The 15945-nt window shown below is 41.4% G+C and overlaps 1 long non-coding RNA gene across 1 annotated transcript; it reads right to left on the reverse strand.

Annotated features, from left to right (window-relative positions):
* Nucleotides 1-687: 687 nt before the first annotated feature.
* Nucleotides 688-15003, reverse strand: LOC111922761 (uncharacterized). The gene is made up of 3 exons (XR_002860709.2): nt 14873-15003; nt 6580-6660; nt 688-1161 (listed from the first exon to the last, which is right to left on the reverse strand). It is a non-coding gene; the product is annotated as an uncharacterized LOC111922761 (long non-coding RNA).
* Between the last annotated feature and the right edge of the window lie 942 nt (nt 15004-15945).

Consider the following 15945-nt stretch of genomic DNA (forward strand, 5'->3'; position numbering starts at 1 on the left):
GGAAGGGAAGGGAAGGGAAGGGAAGGGAAGGGAAGGGAAGGGAAGGGAAGGGAAGGGAAGGGAAGGGAAGGGAAGGGAAGGGAAGGGAAGGGAAGGGAAGGGAAGGGAAGGGAAGGGAAGGGAAGGGAAGGGAAGGGAAGGGAAGGGAAGGGAAGGGAAGGGAAGGGAAGGGAAGGGAAGGGAAGGGAAGGGAAGGGAAGGGAAGGGAAGGGAAGGGAAGGGAAGGGAAGGGAAGGGAAGGGAAGGGAAGGGAAGGGAAGGGAAGGGAAGGGAAGGGAAGGGAAGGGAAGGGAAGGGAAGGGAAGGGAAGGGAAGGGAAATCATGTCTAAAATATGAGATTTCGGTATATTAGGGACTAAAGGAATTGGCTGTGAAGCTTCAAAAGAAAACAGCTGGAGGGAGGAGGACATGGAAGGTCTGACCTTCCCAACGCTATGAAGCTGGCTGCCCTCTGTCCCTTTCTGGTTTAATTAAGACTGGCCAGATATGCTTGCCTCAGCCAAAATCTTCTCTCTTGGTCCTTCCTGCTGTGATGAATGCAATGAAAACACTCAAACTACTTTTCATCCTCGTTTAAAACAAAAACAAACAAACAAAAAAAAAAGCAAAAAAATCAGCTTAGTTTTAATGGGTAATAATTTTGCAGATGGTTGAGTTTCCCTAGCAATCAGATTTATTTTCCTAGAGGTTTTGTACTACTTGTATTTTCATAGTCTCTAGTTTGATAGCCTGAGTGTTCAGAGTAGCTTCTCCTGATCGTGCTAGACACATTGGTTACTTTCAGGTCTACAAACCATTTCCTGAGAAGAAATAACCCAATCCTTCATCCTTTATTTTCTTATTCTTCTTTTTATGGTGAGGTTAAAACACTCAAAGCATTAGTGTCTTTTCCGTATTTTTTACTACAAGGAATAAATTAACTTCATATTAATTTTTAAAAATTTGCAGTAGATGTCGTGTACACAAGAGGGCAGATCTGCTTCTCCTTTCACCATCAGCAGTCCCCTGTTGTACTTTGTTCGTCAGTAACTGCTGCTTTCAGCTGGGTATCTGGGGCTGGATGTCACGGGAGCAGCATGGCTGTAAGGCAGGCTCTCAGTCCAAATAGACAACACCACCCGGGGAGGATCTAAAGGACTTTTGTACTTCTAGAGCAATGCCTGCGGGAGTAACAAACACACAGTTATAAATGTTACTTTATAAGATTGCCACCGTGGTCACTGAGCCTAACTTTTTGGCTTGTAATTGACTTTCAAGTCTAAAAGAGCGGAGTTCACACCTGGCTTTCTTACCCTGTCCAGCACACCCTTTACTCCATTTTCCCCTGTACAATGCTGGAAGCTCAGATACCAGTTTCCACCCCTCTCTGCTGACTGACTATGATGATTTCATTTAAAAGTCTTTTGTCAGGGAGGAAATTTCCCTGACCTGAAGGCAGGCTGGGGACTGAGGGGCTCCATCATGTTACATGGCATGGAACAGAGCCCCCAGCATGGGTGGCTTGTTGTCCTCACTGCTCTGCTACTGTGGAGTATCACTTGATGCTGGTAAGCCTGATTTTGGTTTAATCCTCTGAATTTAGCCTCCCTGAGAGGAAAGGACAGTGTGTCTGAAGCCAGAGTGTTTGCTATTCCCTTCCCAACTTACTCTGGGCACTGAAATGGGGAGCAGCTACCCCAAGAGAACCAGGGTGTAGGTCTCATACACAGAAAAGTTTTCAAATTCCACAGAGGACAAGGGACTTCCCTAAATTCCCAGAATTAATCCATAGCCAGCACTCAGCTTCCCAGGAGAGCTGGCTGTTGCCTGTTAATCCCCTGGTGACAGACTGCACCCTTTTCCTTTGGCTCATAAATCATTGCTGGCTTCTCTGGTCACACAACCAGAGGAGTCCAGGCAATTTCTGCAAAACTCTCCTAAGGGATGTAAGCAACTGTGTCAAGGTGAAGGAATTATGCTCTTCTCATACAAAGTTTTGATTTAACTTAATGAAACAAAAAAACCCATGGTTTTATATAATGAGATGAAGACACACAGTGTGTGCATCAAGTTGTCCAAACCCAAAAGGAACTTAGACATTCTGAAGAACACCAAAAGACTTCTTTTTCAAAAGAGAAAAGACACTTTCTTTCAAACATTTTTCTTTCAGCATCTAGAGTCTTTTGGGGAAGACAGAAAAGAATACAGTGTTTACCTTCCAAATGCCCTTGGAGAAAAGTGGAAGCAAGCAAATGAACTAGCAAACCCAGGCTTTTTTAAAGAGCAAAGGTCAGGAAAGCTCATCTTTAAACAGGCAGATTAGGAGGGAAAAAAAGAGAACTGGCCACAGTTTATCTGGAAGCCTTCCTCTTGTGCTTTATGATATCTCCTGACCCTGTCACATCCCTTGTATTTTATGTATGGGGCAGAATATTGTTGTCACCAGTGCCACTTGGTAACCATCCAGTTAAAGGCCACCTGTTGGAGAACATCTCGGAGCTGAATGTCAGCTCTGAAAAAAACAGGGATATAGTTAAAGCCACTCATGCCAGACATAATTAGAGACTTACTGGGACATTGCTGGAAGAGGCTCTGGAACTTTCCAAGATGTTGGGCTGCTGATGTTAAAATATAGTTGCTTTTCCATTTTAACAATCTACAAATTTGTGTTTGTGGAAAGGCTGTTGCAGAAAATCTCACGTCAATCACAATTAGAGAAGTGCTAATCACGTTCAGTTGTTAATCATACATTAAATTAAATGAGTTACACATGCTCTTGTACAATGTGCTCACCAAATGGCAGGCCCATCTCAGGCCCTCTTGCATGCTCTCTTTGGTATGCATGTTTATTCTACAAGTATATAATAATTTATGCTTTTATTAGATTATTGTAGTGCATAAAATAAGTACCATTCTTATCATCTATTCGTCATCTTGTTCCTTTGAAGAGACCTCTGCACAATCAAGACATTAATGGGGGTATTTTACCAATATATTCCATAGTGCTGTTGCAAAATTGTTCTAAGGACTCTCAACCATTCAGTGGGGAAGAGAAAAGGGGGACTGTGAGAATGTGACCCCTAAAGAAGCCAGCAACAGGAGACAATTTGTGTTAAACTGGGGTTTGCCGGTACCTAGAGGGGTCAGTACAGGGAATATCCATCAACAGATAAAGATGTCACATATCGAGAGGTTTTTTTAGACTCAGCTAAAAAATATCTCTTTTGCAATTGAGAGAGCTTTGGTTGAAGTGTAACTTGTTAATAGTGAAGTTGGGAACATATGCATGTGAGAGCATATATACCTGTGCATATATAGAGAAGTGATCATAGGGAATGTAAAGAGATTAAGATATATACAGTGTAGACCCACAAAGGAAAATACAAGTACACTGGAAGCATACCTAGGCCTGTTTCCTGTCCTTATTAGCTCTCCTCAGCATCTGCTTTTGTGTGCAGTTGCCTCTCTGATCAGTGGCATAGCTTATCTTCTAACCTGACTCACAGAATGTTAGAGGAACTTAAATTCTACCAGGAGCAAAATATTTCCAGTGCTATTAGCCACTTGCTACAGGGAGATGGCAAACTATTCAAGATGATAATTTATTGGGAGTTTCTATTACTGCTAGCAAAAAAGCAAGATGCCCTATTCTGACACTAATTTTATAGAGGTCTTGAAGCCCCATGCAAATCCCAGAAGTGTGGGAACATGCTAATTCTGTGCCAGCAGCAGACTTACTCTGGCTATTGAGCCTGATATCAGTCTTTAGCAAATTCAAAGTAATAAAAGGCTTTGAAAATTAAAGAAGAAACAAAGGCAGAGAATTAAATTAATACTGATCAACATGGCCTAATGGAAAATTGATCTGTTTATAAAGAAAGACTGATTTCCTTTTTTTAAGAAATTACAAATTTATGGCATAAAAGAGCTTGACAGCATAATAAGTATACTTAGATTCTCCTTAAAAATATCCTACCTGACACATGGCCTAGTGCTATCAGTATAATACACTAAATGCCCTAAACTGTGTGTATGACAGACACCAAAAATTGTTATTCCATGGGTACTCATAAATGGGTCATTTCTAGTCATTTTCCATGAGCATTTGTAATAGAATCTAAATCTGTTCATCATTTCAAGCTGAGAAGCATACATAAGAGTATTTCTAGAAATAGGTGTAGACTATGAAGCAGGATACAATGGTGAGGAAAGCACTGTGATACTGAGTGACCTTGTTCACTCAAGGAAGCTGGGGTTCAACATCTACCTCCAGCCTAGGACACCTCTGGGTGTTCCCTCCCTCAGGTGAGGTGTCACAGCCAAAACATGCTTTGATGCCAGGGCCAAGTGGGGATCAGACCTGGAAGAACCAAAGCTGGAAAAGAGCCAGACCATCCTCTCAGACTGGAGAACTTTATTTTCAGAAATATCAGCTCCTAGCAGCAGTTTGAGAGGTGATGGCATAGAAGAACCAGCACAGTCACCCAGGGCATCTGGGATCCAGAGTATAAAATCAGAGGAGCAGTGAGATAAATTTAGCTCTGTTGTCAACACAGATACCAGCACATAATTCTGGTGTGCCCATTTTTAAAGGGACTTGAAAGGCTACTGAGACTACAGCAAAGAGCCACCAAAATGGATTAAAGGCTGGAAAAACTGCCATGTGCTCTGATACAGGAAAAATCTGTTAATTCTTCAAAAACATATTGGAGGGGTATTGAGTGTCTGTGTGTAATTTCCTGAGACAGGCAGTGGGGAATGCTTTAATACCTGGAAGTTAAATCCAAGTGGAATCAAACCAGAAACAAGAATAGACATTTTTGGCTGTGAGGTTGTTAATTGTTGGAATAAGCTACAAAAGTAAATGCTGCATTTGCCATCATTAGTTGTCTCTGAGTAAGGGCAAGTATTTTGGTGGGAACCCTCTCCTTTCTCCTTTCTCCTTTCTCCTTTCTCCTTCCTCCTTCCTCCTTCCTCCTTCCTCCTTCCTCCTTCCTCCTTCCTCCTTTCCCCTTTCCCCTTTCTCCTTTCTCCATCTCCTTCTTTTCCCCAGAAAGATCCTGCAGTGTGTCCTGTGTGAGGCAGATTAAGAAGTCACCTCCTCACACCAGGATGGAAGTGGAGATCTGGTCCTACAAAGACCAAGCAGCTCATGGCCACGTAGTCACTGGCACCGTAGTGTCTCCTGCTGAGCCTCTGGGACTGACTGCTAATTTTAAAAATGGACTGGATTTCTTCCTGCATGGTGACTGTTAGAGCAGCTGGAATAAGGTTGCTTACACAAGTGTGTTAGTCCTGGGCACGGATGTAAGAGACAGGTGTTGGCTGGAAGAGCACCAGGAATATGTTTAGATATCCCAGATAGCAGTTTCCAGTGCGTAACAGAGGCACATCCCCATCCAGCCTTGCACTTTCACCTGTTTACTTTAGTGCTGCTGGAAGCTAAACACCTCCTGCTGTTCTTTAGTTGCCAAGTAACAGGCCCATCTATTATCACAGTCCAACCTTGTACTAGACCAGGACATCTCCTTGGCTGGTTTTCTCTCTCCTCTATCAAATGTTAAGTTTCAAGTGACTTAGTAGACACTTTCAGGAAAAGGCAGACTTGCTTAAATACACTAATTTCTCTGAGTATTTTTACCTCTAAGTTGCAAATGTCACTCAACCCAAAGTGATTATTTTGTGTTTGCACAGTAGATTTCATGCACACTAGGGTGCATTTCAGACCTGTTGTGTTTAACTGCTAATAGGATTTGCAGCTATGTTTGTGAATTCCAGCTACCCCATTTATTTCACTGAGCTTCAAGTTTATACACTGTGAAGGACTAGAATAAAATATTAACACCATACAGCTAAACAGAGAAAGTTTGTACATTGTCCTGGACTACATTTTTTTCCATTTTCCATTGGAAAAATGACAAAGGCACTAGACTAAAAAAAAAAAACTGTAGCAATATATGGGCTTTTAAAAATATCTTCTTTACTTCCAAAATACCCCAGTTCTCATATAATTTATATGGAGCATGCAATAGATTTAGAGAAGACCTTAAAATGACCCATTAATCCAAATTCAATTGGAAACTGGAATAGCTGCAACTAATCTGTTGTCACAACAGCAGTACACAGAAGTCACATGAACAGACTGAGAAGATAATGCTGCTAGAATGTACGCATTTTCCCAGAGGATCTTCACCCACAGAAGAAATATAACAAAGATAAAAATTACACTTGAAGTATTTTCCGTACCTACTTTATGTGAACCAAATAGTTGTTTATTTTTTTTGCATTTAAACCATCATTTCATTCTGTATTTCTCCCCTGGTTTTTTTATTCCCTTAAGTGTATTTATATTTTTGGCACATCCCTTCATTCCCACATATCAGCACATCGCCTACACATTAGGATTTGCAGCACAGGGTTTTTTTAAACCAGGAAAAATCTGAACCCTAATTGGATCAGTTCTAAAGCAGAAAACAGGGATAAAGCTCTTATTAGCTTGAAGTCTGTAGGCTTCAAGCTAATGAAGCTTTATTGAAATGAAGAATATTTCTTTCTGTACTACACCAAGTTTTTTTAATCTCCTGAATATTTGTTCATACCAGACATTGGCTCCAGAAGTATCTTCAGGCTGGAGTCCACTGGAACTTCTCCTTCTGCTGCTGCCAGGCTTGGTACAAAAACTAGAGGAGAAAATTTGGGAAGCTGTTCCTCAAGCTGTCCAGAACATACACAGAGACATGTCTTATCTCTGTCATTTCCTGGAGGACCTGCACAGACTGCATGCCATATTTGTGGGTACACATGCAGTGGTGGCAAGAAGCATGATCTGTGCAGATCATGCCAAGAGAAGCACCTCTCTGTGCAGATGCTCTCCAGCTGACCATTGGGCAGTGTTTGCGCCAAGACAGTCTGACTGACAGACATGAAATGATGGCAACCCACAAATTATCTTTGGATGTTGTCTGACCTTCCTACTGAGTCAGGGGTTTCTCTGCTGCCTGAAAAAGCCCATCATGAAAAGTGTAAGGGAGCACACGAACCATCATTGTGATGGGCATGCAAAGTTTGCAGCCATTACCAGGATTTTTAATTGTAATTTTCAATGTGAGCAGATTCACTTCCCACTTGTATTTACTTGGATACGAAAGGCTAGTCTTGTCTGGTCTGGTCACATGGATGCTTCTGTATTTGTTTGCTGTTTTTTCTTGTTATTCATGATTTATTTAGAGCCAACCCCGTTCAAAGTCATAACAAAGACAGTATGTTCAGTCACTCAAATTATGGGCCATTCTCCAGGGCAATAACCCAAGACTACAAAAATTCATACAATGCCTTCAAAAAGAGAAGAAAAAACAGCAGCCTTATTCTCTGGCAAGCAAGATCTATGACTTTGTTGAGACTTGCTTAAAAGAAACATTATCACATTTTGTTTTGTCTTCTCACTGAGGAATCTGTGCACAAGCATAAATAATTCAAGCATTCAGTATTTAGGATATGACAGAGTAAAAATGTCCATCACTGTACTCTCCATTTTCCCTTGTTCCTCCAAACAATCCTCCTGTGCTGGGCTGCCTAATGATCCACAAAATGTTGTCCTACTGATTTCATGAAGTGACTTTCTATCCCATGAAAAGATGGTTCATGTCAGAGTTATGAACCGCAGAAGGGCAGGCAAGGAAAACGGCTCAGGAAGCTCTCTCTGTTGCGACGAGAGACAGCTGGATGCTCACAACTCCTGAAAGCAATGAACTTCAAAAAAGAGGCCACGGGACAGTGACCACACTAAAAAAATAAAGATGTTTTTCCTGGAGACGTGCTTGCTGACTTGGAATTGGCCTCTCTGCAGGCCCAGGGGGACGATGTGAGCATAGTTGACTGTCCAGCAGGAGCTTGAATATGGCCTTCTGGTTGTTGAAATGAGCTGTAGAATGAGGGAAGGTAGGGAAAATGTGCCTTTCAGAATGCTATAAATATCTAATCCCAGTCAGGTTTCTTCCAACAGATTATTCCCCCCCCCCTCCCCTCCCCATCATCTGTAGTCAGAAATACACAAATTTGCAACTCACAGGGATATTTCCTGCTAAACTGTCATTCTTGCTGCTACTCCTACAGTGCAACATTTCTAAACTTAACTAACTGCAGCATCTTACTTTTTAAAAAATTATTGTTTTAGACATACTATACCTTTTTTTTTAAAGATCAATGTGATAGTCTTTTGTAGTCATTTGTGAATATTGGGAGGATTCTGTGGGGGAGGATTGCTGTTCTTGCACTCACATCTATATATCTCTTTTCAGATACTTTAGGAGGCAGATTATGTTATTGTAGTTTCCTTCCCCTGAAAAGAAAGCTGTTTTATAAATAATGGCATGGATGGACAGATCCTGATTATAAGTAGTTGTAGAAAATTTTTCTCTAAAGCAGTTGTACTTTTACATCAGTAATATATAAGCCTTTTTCCCTGGATACATTTCGCAGGAGGATATTCTGATGTAGTGGTGTGTGTGGATCAAACACATTTTATTTCACAATAGGCAGCCATGGTATGGCAGAAACTTTTATGACCTCCACTTAGCTTATAATCTTCAATCAGATACCATTCCTTAAATGAAATTACTGACTAAAATTCTGTCCTACAGACCACCTGAAAACCTTAAATATGTTGATGACTTATTGCTTTAGTTCTGGATTTCATGTTGACCTTTGAGTGTATTCCCTCTAATTTGTTAATGAAAGCATTAAAATGGGTATCAGGAATAGATAAGCAGAATGCCCTAATAATATTTTTAATTCCTCATCAAAAGACTTGGACGTTCTCATATAATTAGGTGAGGTGGTGCAGATGACTGGCTGTTATGTAAACTTCAAGGAAGAAATAAGAAGGAAAAGATAAATTAGTAGAACTAGAACAACTAAAAAGGAACTCAGTTACCATGCTTTTTAACCTGAAATAAAACCTGTTAAAAGCAGAAAATTAATCATATGATACAGTGGTACAATGAAATCATCACAGATTTTTTTTCCTGATATATCATTTAAGTTACTTCTGTAGATGAAGGCAAAAAATTTCCATCTCTTCCCTTATGAATTTAAAGAGAAAAGGCCAATAGCCATTTCTTCCTTCTGTCCCATGACATAACAAAGTGCTGCATAACAATCGAAGTTTAACCATCTATTGCAGTCCATGTGACCTTTTAACTTTTTTATTATAAAAATCTGTCAAAGACAGAGGTAACCTTTATGCTATTATCTAAAAGAGCAATGTGTAAGGGTCAAGCTGTTCTTTTTCTAAAGTCAAACAGGCTGGGAATGGCACTGGTGGAAGAGAACTGTCTTCTCCCTGGCCATGGAAGAGACTTGGGGTCTGTTGATGTCTGAAGAGTTTTTGACCAACACTGCCCATGCTTCTGCCTAAACCATCTATACCTGCACTGGGAACTGCTGAATCTTCTTTACTCAAGGACCACAAACAACCATATCAGATTAAACATTACTCTTTTTCATCTCTCTCTCTCTCTCTCAACTATTGAATGAGATTTCTGTCCCTGCTTGGACTTGCCTTAAGCTTTACCAGAGACAGAGAAATATCCCATTTAATTTTCTCTCCTGCCTGAAGACTTCCCTCCTTTTTCTCTGCACCTCTCTCCTGCACACTGTCAGAGAGATGACAGCTTTTCCTCTGGTGTGGCTGGGACTCTTTGGGCTACCCAGCAGGGATACACGCCCCGACAATATTACAGGTCAGCCACAGCACAGGTATGAATGTAGCAGAGGTGCATCTGATCTACCCACCCTCCTCTTTTTCCTCTGGAGACATCAGCATGCTGTCTTTTCCTGCAGCATCTGAGTGACAAGACTAACAAGGCTGTGGACAAAAAACAGAGAACCACTGAGCAGATGGGGGCTGAGAAAATCCAAGGATGAGGTGGAAAAGTGGGCAAGAAAAATACAGAGCTGAGAAACCAGCAGAAAAGTGGAAATAAAATCCCATATCTTTACTTAGGTTTGTGCAAATATTCTACTTTTATATCTATGAAAGTGAGTCATGACTCCCTCAGAACTGAACCTGAGTATGATGAAGCAGAATCTGGCAGACAGCCTTCCCATGCTGTTCCTGGTCTTGCTCAGCACTATTTCCCTCCTCCCACACTAGAGTTCCTTTAACACATGAGAGATGACTCTGGGGAAAGTTTTAAAATACCATCATAGAGGCAAAAATAGGAACTTGGCTTTCAAGTGCTTTTTCTCTTTAAATTGATAGAGAGGAGCCTGATAGAAAAGGTTTTTTAGCTGCTGGGCACCACAAAACTCTGAAAGAGGGAGAGCATCTTTTTGGGCACGTTGTTGTAGATATCCTTCTGTCCAGTCACACTGTGTGTGTGTATATCACCCAACAACAATTGAAGACCCTGATAATTTTCATATACATTGTTAGAAGGGTGGTGCCATTAAAAAAAAAAATTTTTTTTTTTTTTTTTTTCCTACAGGAGTCATGAAAATAAGAATTTAACTAGAGCAACAATACCCTAAAAGGATGTCGGGTTGAGATTATCCCCTCATTAGACATCAGAGAAATTTTGGGTTGACCTTAGGTATTGTTTGATCATGCTGAATCTAACACAAATTCAACAACTGTTTTTCAACTTTTTATTTGCCTAATACAGTAGGACTCTGCTCTTGTTTTTAATTGCTAAGAAGTCTGGTGTACATGCACCTGAACTGGCAATTTTTCAAATTCATCATCTTATAGACAGAAATCTCAACATATCACTATTTTAGTTTGCCTGTATTTTAAATTCTTATTGTGGTCTGAAAGGTACTAAGAATTTTATCAAATAAATTTAAGGAGTTGCTGTTTGTCAGCTAGAAATCTGCTACCTCAGCTTCAAGAAAGAAATGTTTTGTTTTCTCTGAAGTTCTGGTCTCTATCAGGGCTCTCAGACACTACGGTGATACAGAAACATAATGAATGCATCAAGTGCCAAATGGCACAGGTGCAAAAATAGTTTGTACCAGCTGAGAGAAAACAAATGCTTCCTCCTCACTTTGCAAGGAAAATCTTATGGTGTGAATAAGAAAGTAAAAAAACAAAAAACCCATAAACATCTATGTTTTGTTTTTTTATTTTAAGTCTCTCTGTCAAGAACCAAGGTATTTTAGAAATGTCTCTGTTGAGATCTGTTTATTAGCTCTCTCACATCCACATCCTTTCCTCACACAGCAGGCTTGCTGGGCAAGTGGTGCCTGTGACCTTGCAACTCTGCTGCTACACAGTCATGCTCCCTAGGGAAGCAGTGGAACACGGTAGGAATCAAGCTAATTCAGGGGAACCACTGAATCACGGCTTTCATAAGGTCCTAGGGTCAAGGTTTCAATTAATTAAATTTATTTTCTCAATAAATTAAATATTCATCTTGGAAAGCAAACACTTATTTGGGAAAATAAATGTTACATTGGTTTTCATCAAAAACAGTTTTGAAGGAAGGCTTTTGACTAATTGTTGTGGTTTAGGAATGGTATTCCCCAGTCTAGTGTTCCCACTGAGACTCTCCAAACCACACTGATACTTGCTTGGTGCTCTCCTCCTTGTCCCTCTCTTTCTTCCCCTGCGATGGGCTGAGGAGGAAAATTTGAAGCACAAAAAATAAAGATCATGGGTTAAGATAAGAACAATTTACTGGAAACAGCCATGAGATACAAAAACAAACAGTAAGAGCAGCAATGCTGATGACAGAGGGGACAAGAAAACAGACATTATTGCTCACCACAGAAACCCCTGACAGTAGACAGCACCCATCTGCCCCCTCCTCCACACCACCCCCACTGCCCTTCTGGCTCAGAGTCAGTGTTACCCCACTGCTCCTTCCACCATGCTGGCTTGACCAGAAGGAAGAGAAAGTCTCTTCTCCCCACACCTGGCAATGATGAGGTGGAATAGAACAACATCCAGCTACTGGCCATGGCCCATCACAGCTACTGCAAAAATTAAACCTGTCCTGATGGAACCAGGACACTACTACTAAAAAGCAGAGTATTGGTCCTGCAGTTTGTGGTGTTTTTCAGTATCTGATCAGAGGAAACAAGAGTCTACACAGCCACAAGATCTAAAATTGAGACAATTACTGTATGTTTCTCCCAGGTCTTAGTTGTAGTAGAGGATTATTGTATGATACTTTAATCAGAAGTACCAATGTGTTTAAGAGAAAAGGTCACAACATGTTGCACGTGATGACCATTTATCATTTTGTTCCATGATTTGATCTTTTACATCAAGCTTCACCATTCTGAAAATGGGAAATGAAAATTCTTACACAGGGCTGAGTAAAAATCACAGATTTTGTTTTTTAAAAAGACACCTTCAAGACTTGTGCTAGATAAAGCAAACCTGTAAGGGTAACATCTATTCTTTCCCATCCCACACTTATGCAGCCTCTCCTTAACACCACAAGCTGAGTATCAGGAGGCCATCAACACAAGCCAGAGGCACTGCTTTTAATCTCATGTTTGTTGAAATCTGCCTCATTGTTTGTCTTTTTCTTAACACTTGGCACTGGCAGTGATTAACACTGCCAACATTTTCCCTGCCAGAAAAGAAGGGGTTTTTTTCTGTGTTTTTTCCAGTGAAGTCTGGAGATACCTCCCACTCTGAGGCTGCCTTTCCTCCCTTGTCTATGGAGAGAACAGCTAAGGACGACAACAAAAATCTTGTGCCTCTTTTAAGAGAGGTGTTTCCAAGAGGAAAGAAAGGAAAAGTGGCAGTTAATAAATGTCTTGTGGGTCTAGGACAGTGGGAAAAGAGTCTCTTCTTTTTCTTTTTCACTGCTGAAACATTATTCAGAAGCTGCTGATAGCATCTCTCTGCCCTTCTTCAGACACAGCACTGCACCACCATGGATTGCCCCAAGAAATGCTGCTTGGCAGAAAGCTGTGGTCAGTTTGACCTACAGTCTGCTCTAGGTTGATCCAGAAAGTGAGAGCTACCAGGATGAGTCCAGTTGTTTTCTTAAAAAGTTTTCTTAAAAGTTTCCTTAAAAGTCTGTACCTGTGGGCTAAGACACCTCACTTACACTTATGCAGGGACCTGGGTTAAGCTTAGCTTTGCATGGGGAACATATCTACCTGCTTCTTCTCAATTTTTGCTCTCATGAGTTGGGGTGACCAGGAGAGGCATTTTTAGCTGGTCATTTGCAGCTGGATGTTTGCCAGCTCCTTTTCATCTCCTGAACACCACAGAAGCAACAGATCAGATTTGAAAATCTGGCCTGTTATTCTTTGGTTATTATACCAGGGATAGAAGAGCACCCTCTTCACTTGTCAGCAACTAATAGGTCACAAGTTGGCTGGTTTTCCAAACATAAAAGCAATTTGCCGACAGCAGGGACCTACACCCTAAAAGGAGAGAACACACACTTGGCTGGCAGCCACCTCACCACCCCAACAAAGGAGAGATACTGGGTATTGGTAGCTGCTTTTAAGTTGTCCCAAGTGCAAACTTGTTTCTGATTTTTAGGCTGTCTGATAAGACTTTCTTGTTTATTGCTAACAACTGCTTAGTGAGCCAATACTTTTTAAGAGCAGCTATCATTCACCCACACTGCCCTGTCTGAAAAACAGACATGAGGTTTTGGTAGCTCACTCCTTACCCCACTGCATCAGTGGGATCCTGCCACCAAAGACAAAGGGTGAAAGATGAAAGCTGAGTCATTCTGTTGCCAATTGTCAGGCTTCAACAGTCTTAAATATGCTGGAAGGGCCTAGATTTATTCAATTTCAATTGATTGTAGTACCAGATGCATCTTATGTGAATACAGAGACAAAAATTCCTGTGTAACCCTAATGGTGTATTCCATTAGTATATTCTAATTGCATATTCTTCCTTCCCTTGTATTCAGCAGCTACGAAACTTGGAAAGAAATGCCAGTAGTAGATGAAGAATGTGTGAAAGCTATGAAGAGGTGTGGAGGAGGGGAGAGAAGGCTTAGGATGGACCAAAGGTCATTGCAATCCTTTTCTTGCTCAGAGTCAACCCTTCCTACTCTCCAGTCTCACATCTCTTCAGCCATTCCCTTGATTTCCCCTGCCACCTTTCAAGAATCTTCCACTACTAGGACAATGCTTAAGCTGAGAAGGTAACTTGTAAGGCACTGAAATGTGGCCCTCAGCTGTGATTCACACTGGGAGCAGTCCTTGGACCTCGCATTCTACAGAGCTCTTTGGCAGAGGAACAGGGGTGGGGCTTGGTTGCCTGAAGTTCATGGAGTTGTAGCAGGCACACATTTTATCCTTATTAAGACAAAGGGCTGAGCGTGCTTATTGGTGTTATTGCACTTGTGTGAAGATTCATCAGCCCTGGTATAAGAACCTGAAGGTTAGGGAATTCATTCCACTGCCCATACCTTGGCTCATGCCCTGTGTGGTGCCCTGGGGTCCTTCATGGAGCCACAACAGCACAGGCCACCTCCAGCTCCTGTGTCTTCCCTCCTGCCCCATGCAGGTGTCTCAGAGATCCCAGGTAATATCCAGTAGCTTGGAACAGCGCCCTGTGAACAACTGCCTGGAGCCCTCAAGGGCTAAGAATAATATAATTTCTTTTCCTAGGAATGAATAGGCTGCTCCAGATAACAATTAAGCACCAAAGAGAGGTCAGATTAATTACTCTCTGGAGGTTCATGTTCTATTTCTTTGGTCATGCTCGCAGACTTTAGACTTACAACTTTCTTGTATCTTGTATGAAGTGAGACAAACCCAAATTACACTGCAGCAGTTGCAGTCATTTTTCAGTACTTTCTTTTAGGATCAGGTCACAGAGCAAAGCTATTTACAAACCTCCATTTATCCTCTTTTTCCATTCACACATTGCCTTTCTATTTTTGTGCTTATCTCTCACGTTACCTTTTCACCGACTGCCAAAATGACAGCTACTGCTGTGCCGTGGCTCCTTCCCGGCACCCCACGTTTAGCCCCCAGGTGTGTTTTCCAGGAGGTGAAGAGAGAGCAGGCGTTGGTGTGCAGGCAAGCATATGCTTTACAACAAGGCTGAGATGCTGAGAAGCACTAGCTGCAATGTTGATCATATCAAGGCGCGTTACCAGGAAACACCTCACAGCGCGGCAAACGTGCGTCGTTGGAGGCTTCTTGCCCTCTGGAAGGTTGTGGGTGTAACATTTTTCTTCTCTCTCTCACTCAGACATGAAGGATGAGCAGCTTAACAAGGTCACATTTATTAGAGGCATGCATATTTCCATCTGCCCAGGCGGATAGCCTGGCACAAAGCAAGGAGGCACTCTAAAAAGGAATTGTTTCAGAGGGCAGTGTCTAGGGAAAGCTAGGAGAACAGTGGTGGTTAGATACCATGATGTTGAGACAGGCACAGATACATCAGATCAAAGGCTCATGTACTAATCAAGCAAAACAATAAATGCTACTTCTTTCTTTCAAAATCCTTCTATCTGTATTGCTTTCCAGGGCACCACTAGCAAAGTGGCAGAGAAGACAAATAAGCCCTAGCAATAATGAACCCCCAAAGCTGAAAGTTCACTCCTTCATTTCCAAGGCAGAACCTGCACTGCAAAATAGTTCATGGCTACTGCTGAGACTTTGCTAGACTTGAGCAAGCACTGCTTTCTCTGGTGAGCCTTAGACAGGAGATCCACGAAGATATAATGCTAGTTTAGGTAGCAGCTTAAACTTTTTTCATGGTGGATGAATATAGAAAAAAAAGTCTATGAGGTGAGAGGCTGAGAAAAATCTCTGAACATAAATTTTGCTAAACTCCTTTGAGATGAAAGCTCTAGCTTCGCTTCTTTCACACCCAGGACTGAAGGATCTTCAGAGCACAGATGTTTCAAAATCTAGTATCTTACAAAATCTGGTACCTTAACTCTGCCAAGATAATAGAAATGAAGATGTCCTTTAGGTTCAATGTTATAAATATTTTCTTTCTATTTTCTAACATATTAAACAAC

This window comes from Cyanistes caeruleus, chromosome 3 (assembly GCF_971803275.1).
Source record: "Cyanistes caeruleus chromosome 3, bCyaCae1.hap1.1, whole genome shotgun sequence".
In the NCBI taxonomy this organism is placed as follows: domain Eukaryota; kingdom Metazoa; phylum Chordata; class Aves; order Passeriformes; family Paridae; genus Cyanistes; species Cyanistes caeruleus.